The sequence below is a fragment of the Tiliqua scincoides genome, chromosome 5 (genome assembly GCF_035046505.1).
Source record: "Tiliqua scincoides isolate rTilSci1 chromosome 5, rTilSci1.hap2, whole genome shotgun sequence".
In the NCBI taxonomy this organism is placed as follows: Eukaryota; Metazoa; Chordata; class Lepidosauria; order Squamata; family Scincidae; genus Tiliqua; species Tiliqua scincoides.
Window position 1 is genome coordinate 2,227,043 of NC_089825.1, and position 6,512 is coordinate 2,233,554.

Sequence of the window (6,512 nt, forward strand, 5' to 3'; positions counted from 1 at the left end):
TCGCATCAGTGGCAGACAAAGCGGAGCCCAAAGAGAGGGCAGGTTCATGGTGCCCATCCCTCTTCAGGCTGCTGCTGCCGCCAACATAAGCCACAATGACCTGCTTCCATCTCGATTGCTTATTCCCCCTCTGGACCACATTTTTTGCCACGTTGCCATGAAGCCCAGAAGTGTGGGACATCAGCACATGAGGAGCACAGTATGAGTTCTGCTGCTGTTGTTTTGTAATGCAGAGGCAGCAAACCCAAGATGGCGTCAGGTAGCATTCCGGGTAACCCCAACCCCTAGCACTGAGTTCTATAAGTTGATCACGCATCATGATGAGAGTCTCTTCCCCTTCACCTGAAAAGCTTTCTTTGCAAGTAGAGGGCATCCTTGCTTGTGAGAAGCCCCCCTGGGGAAGATGACCCCACAGAATGGGACCAGATGCACCTGCCTTGTGCCCATGCCAATCAATACCACCAACCCCACCCCCGTATAATCAGGATGCAAGTCTCTCCACATCAACATGAGCATGGAAATTGTCTTATACCGAGTGGGCGGTGGGTTCATCTCTCCCAGGGCTGCCTCCTCTAACTGGCAAAGACTCTCTCAGGTCTCAGGCAAGGAGAGGTCCTTCCCAGCCCTGCTGCTGCTGTTGTCCTAGCTGCAGCAACTGTTACCCTGCACATGCCGGATCTCATCTGATCTCTCAGAAGCTAAGCAGGGTCAGGCCTGGTTAGTACTTGGATGGGAGACCGCCTGGGAATACCGGGTGCTGTAGGCTTCTACCATGATCTCGGAAGCTAAGCAGGGTCAGACCTGGTCAGTACATGGATGGGAGACCGCCTGGGAATACCGGGTGCTGTAGGCTTCTACCATGATCTCGGAAGCTAAGCAGGGTCAGACCTGGTCAGTACTTGGATGGGAGACCGCCTGGGAATACCGGGTGCTGTAGGCTTCTACCATGATCTCGGAAGCTAAGCAGGGTCAGACCTGGTCAGTACTTGGATGGGAGACCGCCTGGGAATACCGGGTGCTGTAGGCTTCTACCATGATCTCGGAAGCTAAGCAGGGTCAGGCCTGGTTAGTACTTGGATGGGAGACTGCCTGGGAATACCAGGTGCTGTAGGCTTATACCATAGTCTTTCGAGACTGAAGGTTGCCAACCAGATGCTAAGGATTGGCTCCAGGGCCTTCTGCATACAAAGCTTGTATTCTACCACCGAGTTCCCCCCCCCCCAACTGCCAAGGTGCATAGTCTTCCAGCGACACCCTGTTTTTGTTTGCCATCGTGCCATTTCTCAAACCACTGATGGGCTCCGCGAACAAACTTGAGACAAATGTTCCATAAGGCCAGGTCGATTAATCACCCCCAAAGAAAACTATCCTTATGCAGAATGGAAAGAGAAACGAATTAACTGTATTTGTCCATCAGCGACAGAGCCTGATGGATCAGACACGGCAAAGAAAAATAATGCATGTGACAGCCAAGGAAATAAACCGCTTCCTCCTCAGCAAACTTTGGTGGGTTCCCCCTGCCTCCCCCCTCCTTCAGCCTTGATGAAGTAATTTATAAAACAAGATTGTTGTCGCTCATCACTGTGTCCTGTGTGGATGAAATAAACAAGCAGGGAGGGATCAAAAACACAGAATCAGGGAGGGGAGAACATAAAAATATGTGCATGAAAGTTCTTTTAAATTCCAAAGGAGCAGGGACGCATCTCAGGGTGCACATGGCTTGCAGGGATCAAATGGTAAGCGCATGCTGTGGCATAGCTAGAGGGGGTGCAAAGCAATAAGTTTTGCAGGGAACCTCACTGTGGTGTGCAAGTGGCCCCTCCCCTTTGGAGTCATTTTGGGCGATAGAGCAAAACAGAGCACTATACCTCCATTTTGCTCTAGTGCCTGGAATGGCTCCGAAGGGGAGGGGAAGGGGCTGCTTGCACCCCGTAGTGAGGCTCCCTGCAAAACATAGTGCTTTGCACCCCCTCTAGCTATGCCACTGAGCACCTGCAAGTGAATGCACCCTGAAGGTAGTGTGGAGGACCAGCTAGGGCACCAGAACAGGTCAGCAGGGACCAAGGTGCAGCTTCCCACTTGGGAGCCATGAAGCTCTTGGTGCCACTTTGGGTCTTTTTCTCAGCCAAACAGGGCTGCTGTGGGCCATGGCAGGAGGCTACATAAAGTCCCCGCCTGTCCCCACATGTGAAATTATGTGCATGCACATGGTGCAGAAACACCAAGAAGAGTGGGTCAGGCAGGCAATTTAAGTAGCAACCTTCCTGCCAGCAGCCTCCCACCACTACAGCAGCCCCTTGGTCCTCAGCAGGTCTTGGGCACAGCAGCCAAACACCAGTCTTAGTGTCTCCAGTTGTTTCTGCTCCAGCAGCTTCCATTCACACATCAGTCCATCAGCAGTTCCAGCAGCCCATTAGCCAGCAGTTCCTCAGTCCAGTCTGTCCTTCTTCAAGCTTTGCTCCTTCTGCTACCCACACCAAACTCTCCCTTCATCAGGTGCTTCGATGCCTGAGGGCCCCATTGCCTTCAAGTGGCTGCAGCTGTGCAGCACACTCCCTGCTGAATGCCCAGGCCTTCACCCTTAAAGGAGCCACTGCTGACACCACATCCTACCTCCTCCCCAGATCTTCTGCAATTCCAATACACCACCTTGGTCTCGTTCAACACAGTGTTCATTGTGCAGACAGATTCACATGTTGTGTTGTACACCTATACAGGTGTCTACATGCACATACGTGTTTTCATATGAATGACTACAAACAGGGTCATTTTAAATGGGAACACAAAGACTGGCCCCTCTGAAAATGCAGACTACATCTCATGCTCCCTCCTGCACTTGTGCTGAACATGGGGCAGGCATCAGGTTCAGATCAGCCATAAGGTGTACACTGCAGTTTGTGGAATGGAAGGTGTGTCCAGTGCTAAAAACTTCCGTGTACATTTATGATGCAGCGGGTGTACATTTTTGCTTGTTATCTCCTGAACATGAATTTAAACAACAAGGAAAGGATGTTCACTTGCCCAAAGGCACCCAGGAGGGGAACACTGGAATTTGCAAGGGGAGGTGTCCAGTGCTCTGCCGAGCCAGCTGTTCTGTCCACTGGCAAGCAGCCAAGACAGTGGCTGGTGGCTGGAAGGGGCAGGACGAGATCTGGGGCCAGCAGCACCATCCTGGTTGCGTCAACAGAGCCTCTGTCACTGTTCACAATTAAGTTGACGGAGTGGAGGGAGGCCAGCTGAGCAGGGAGGGGGAGCCAAGGGGGAAGCAAAACAAAAATAAATATATGTTGGCTCTAATGAATCGAAGACTGTTACAATCAAAACAACTGGCCATCTGAGCGAATGCCTGGGGGCCTCGTTCATCACCCAATTGACACACAGTGGAAAGCCACAGAGGGCGCATAATTGCTTGATGGCCACAAGGAAAGCCTTTTTCCCGCCCAGCAGTGAAGGCCTTTCCAGCAGTGAGGGAAGCCATCTCTGATAGGCAAATGCCTTTCTGAGCCACCTTTCCTATTAATTATTATTAATAGGAATTATTAGGGACAAGCCTGGTCCCAGGAGATGCTACAGTGGGAATGCAGGGCAGAGGAAGTGCTCCGTCTCCCTCCTCCCTCTCCACTGCAAGGTCTTGCCAAAGATACGGGAATTGGACTGGGCTTCTCTGCTTCGCCCCAAGCTGGCTAGAGTCCACAGTCCACAGCCTGCTCCCTCCACCTGGGAATCTGGAGCAGCCAAGGGTAAACCTGGACTGTGCGGTGAGCCTGGCAGGGCTGCAGGCCTGTGATGTCACCCCTGGGTACATGGCGGCGCCATCTACCCAGAAGCCCACAGGGCAGCCATAGCTCACTGGTGTGCAGATAGTCTCAGGTCCAATTCCAGGAACTGTTAGTAGGGTTGGGAAAGGCCCCTGCCTGAAACCTTTGATATCCACCACCTCTCAGTGTAGACCATGCCAAACTGGGTTAGCCAAAGGGCAGACTTGGAACAAGGCAGCTTCACACTTGCTTGAAGAAGAGTTCTGCTGGGCCACCTCTAGCCCAGCATCCAGTTGCCCACTGCGACCAGCCAGATGCCTCTAAAAGGTCACATACCAGGCATGATGGTGATTGGTCTTCCCCTGTCCACTGTCCCCAGTATCTGATATCCCGTGAGTGCTGTCTCTGAATGTGGAGGCTCTACACATTTACAGCTAAGAGCCATTGGCCATGGCCAGCCCATCTATGAGACCACCTCATGTGGGTTGCATCAGCAGCAGATTGTGAGATCTGATGGGGCAGCAGATCCAGACTCACCCTGTCTGCCACCAATGCCACAACCATGTCCCTCACGCTCGCTCACTGTCTTCCTTATCATGCTCCTTGTGTGCTTCTGTGAAAGCCAGAAGTGCAAGACTTCCAGTTTCATTTACAGGGGCAACACATTTGCACAAGGAGCATGGCAAGGGTTTTTTTCCTTGGGGGTAGTGCAGGGGTTGCTGACCTAAGGTGGCATTAGGCAGCTCCTGACTCTGTCACTGGCAGAACCATCATCCTGGATCTTCCCAGCCTAAGCCCCACTCCAGAACCATGACACTTGGGTAGGTACCATTCCAAGACATTGCACAGATGGCCAACCTTCCACAAGTGATTCCTACCAACATGTCCTGTGTGAGTTCTTAGGCCCGTGCCATGTTCCATAATTTTAAACAAATGCATTCGGAGTTAGGGGGAATGTAGGTCAGCACCAGCTTGAAAGTTCTGTTCCAGCCCTTGGTTGGGATACATCCATTTGGTTCCTAAGAAATATATGCTAGTCACGTCCTTGGCTAAATTGAAAATGCTTTTCCAGAATGTGAACCAAACCAAATTGAATAGTGTTACATCTCCAGTGGTGGTCATTTCCCCAATTTCATGCCTTTTAATCCACAAGGATTAATGTGTCCCTGACTGCGACTTTTAAGAAGTTTCCTTTTAAAGTGGAGCTAATGAAGATTTTGAAAACTTCCACCCGCAATTATTATTTTGCAGCCTCGATTCTCCTCATTATTTTCCCCTCAGTTTCTCTTGCATTCAATTTATGTCTGCTAATATTGCTGCATTTATATCCCACCCTCTGCCCAAGATGCTCAGGGCAGCCATCAGGTGTCTTTCTCCACTCTGTGAGTACATTAGACCAGGCATTCTCAAACAGTGTGCCGCAGCACACTGGTCTGCAGGTGTGCTGTGGAAGTTTGGGGGAGCGTCATTTATTAGTAGGGCCACTGGGGGACGTGAGCCCCCCACCAGCAGTGTGGTGCAGCTTTCCAATTGTCCAAAAACCGATGGTGCGCCTCAGCCATTTCAGTGCCTTTGCAGTGTGCTGTGAAATGAATACGGTTAAAAATCGCTGGCTTGGAGTGACTGGCCCAATGCCATTGGGTCAGCTTCATGATTAGCCAGATCCAGTGACTTGCCAGACCTGACTGTGACCCCTTCACCTTCTATTGCTTCCACCAGCAGGCCACCAGCCAGATGCCCCTGGAAGCAAACAAGCAGGACATGAAGGTGGGAACGGCTTTTGTCTCTTGCTGCCCTTACAAAGAAAAGACGTCTGTTACCGGTTTAACGGAGCCTGAGAGATTTCTTAAGAAACCGGTCCAGACCCTTCCCTCCTTTTCTTACCTTCCCCACCCTGCTGATCCCCCCTTCTGCTGGCTTCCGTTCAGGACAAACTTCTAGACCAACTATTTTCAAGATTTTTCTGCTCATGGCACTCTGTGGTCTTCGTCTCTTGTGATGTCACTTCTGGCTTCTAGGAGACTCTTCCAGTACTTTTTCTAGGGCAACTGAGCCAGCGGGAAAAGAGAGACAGACAATTTGTCACTACAGGCAGTTAATCTAGAAAGAGAGCTGCAGAACCTGGAAGGGTTTTTCCGCCATTTTCAACCACTGTGCTCCAAATTTCTGCAGCACACCTGCGGACATTCCATGGCACTGCAATGTGCCATGGCACACCAATTAAAAATCAATGGATGAGACTGTGGCGTAGCTGGAGGGGGGCCTCAGCGAGGCGGGCAAGCGGCCCCTCCCTTCGGAGCCATTCCCGGCGGGGGGAGCAAAACGGAGCCGTATGGCTCCGTTTTGCTCCCCCCACCGGGAATGGCTCTGAAGGGAGGGGCCGCTTGCCCGCCTCGCTGCCAGTCTGAGTGCTCCACCCCCCCTCCAGCTACGCCACTGGGATGAGATGATGGACCCGGCTCACTGGTGAGGCTGCAGCCATGAACACCTCCTATGTGTCTTCCCAGCAACTGGCCCACAGAGGCCAGGACCAAAGCAAATTTGAACCCAAGCCTGATATTGAACCAGAACTGAAAGCAAACCTCTAAACACAAAACGTTGTCCCCGGTTCAAAATAAACACTTCCATAAGCAGTTGTTCAGCTTACAACGTTGGATTCACATTTTGTTTTCCTGTTTTCCATCCTGTTGTATATATTTTTGAATGGAACCAGACGCTTGTGCTTGCAGCGCAGCTCTATAAACTGAACACAAT

General features: G+C 51.4%; 1 pseudogene; it reads left to right on the forward strand.

Moving 5' to 3' along the window:
- The first annotated feature begins 644 nt into the window (after window positions 1-644).
- On the forward strand, window positions 645-766 carry LOC136655086 (5S ribosomal RNA; annotated as a pseudogene).
- Window positions 767-6,512: the final 5,746 nt, after the last annotated feature.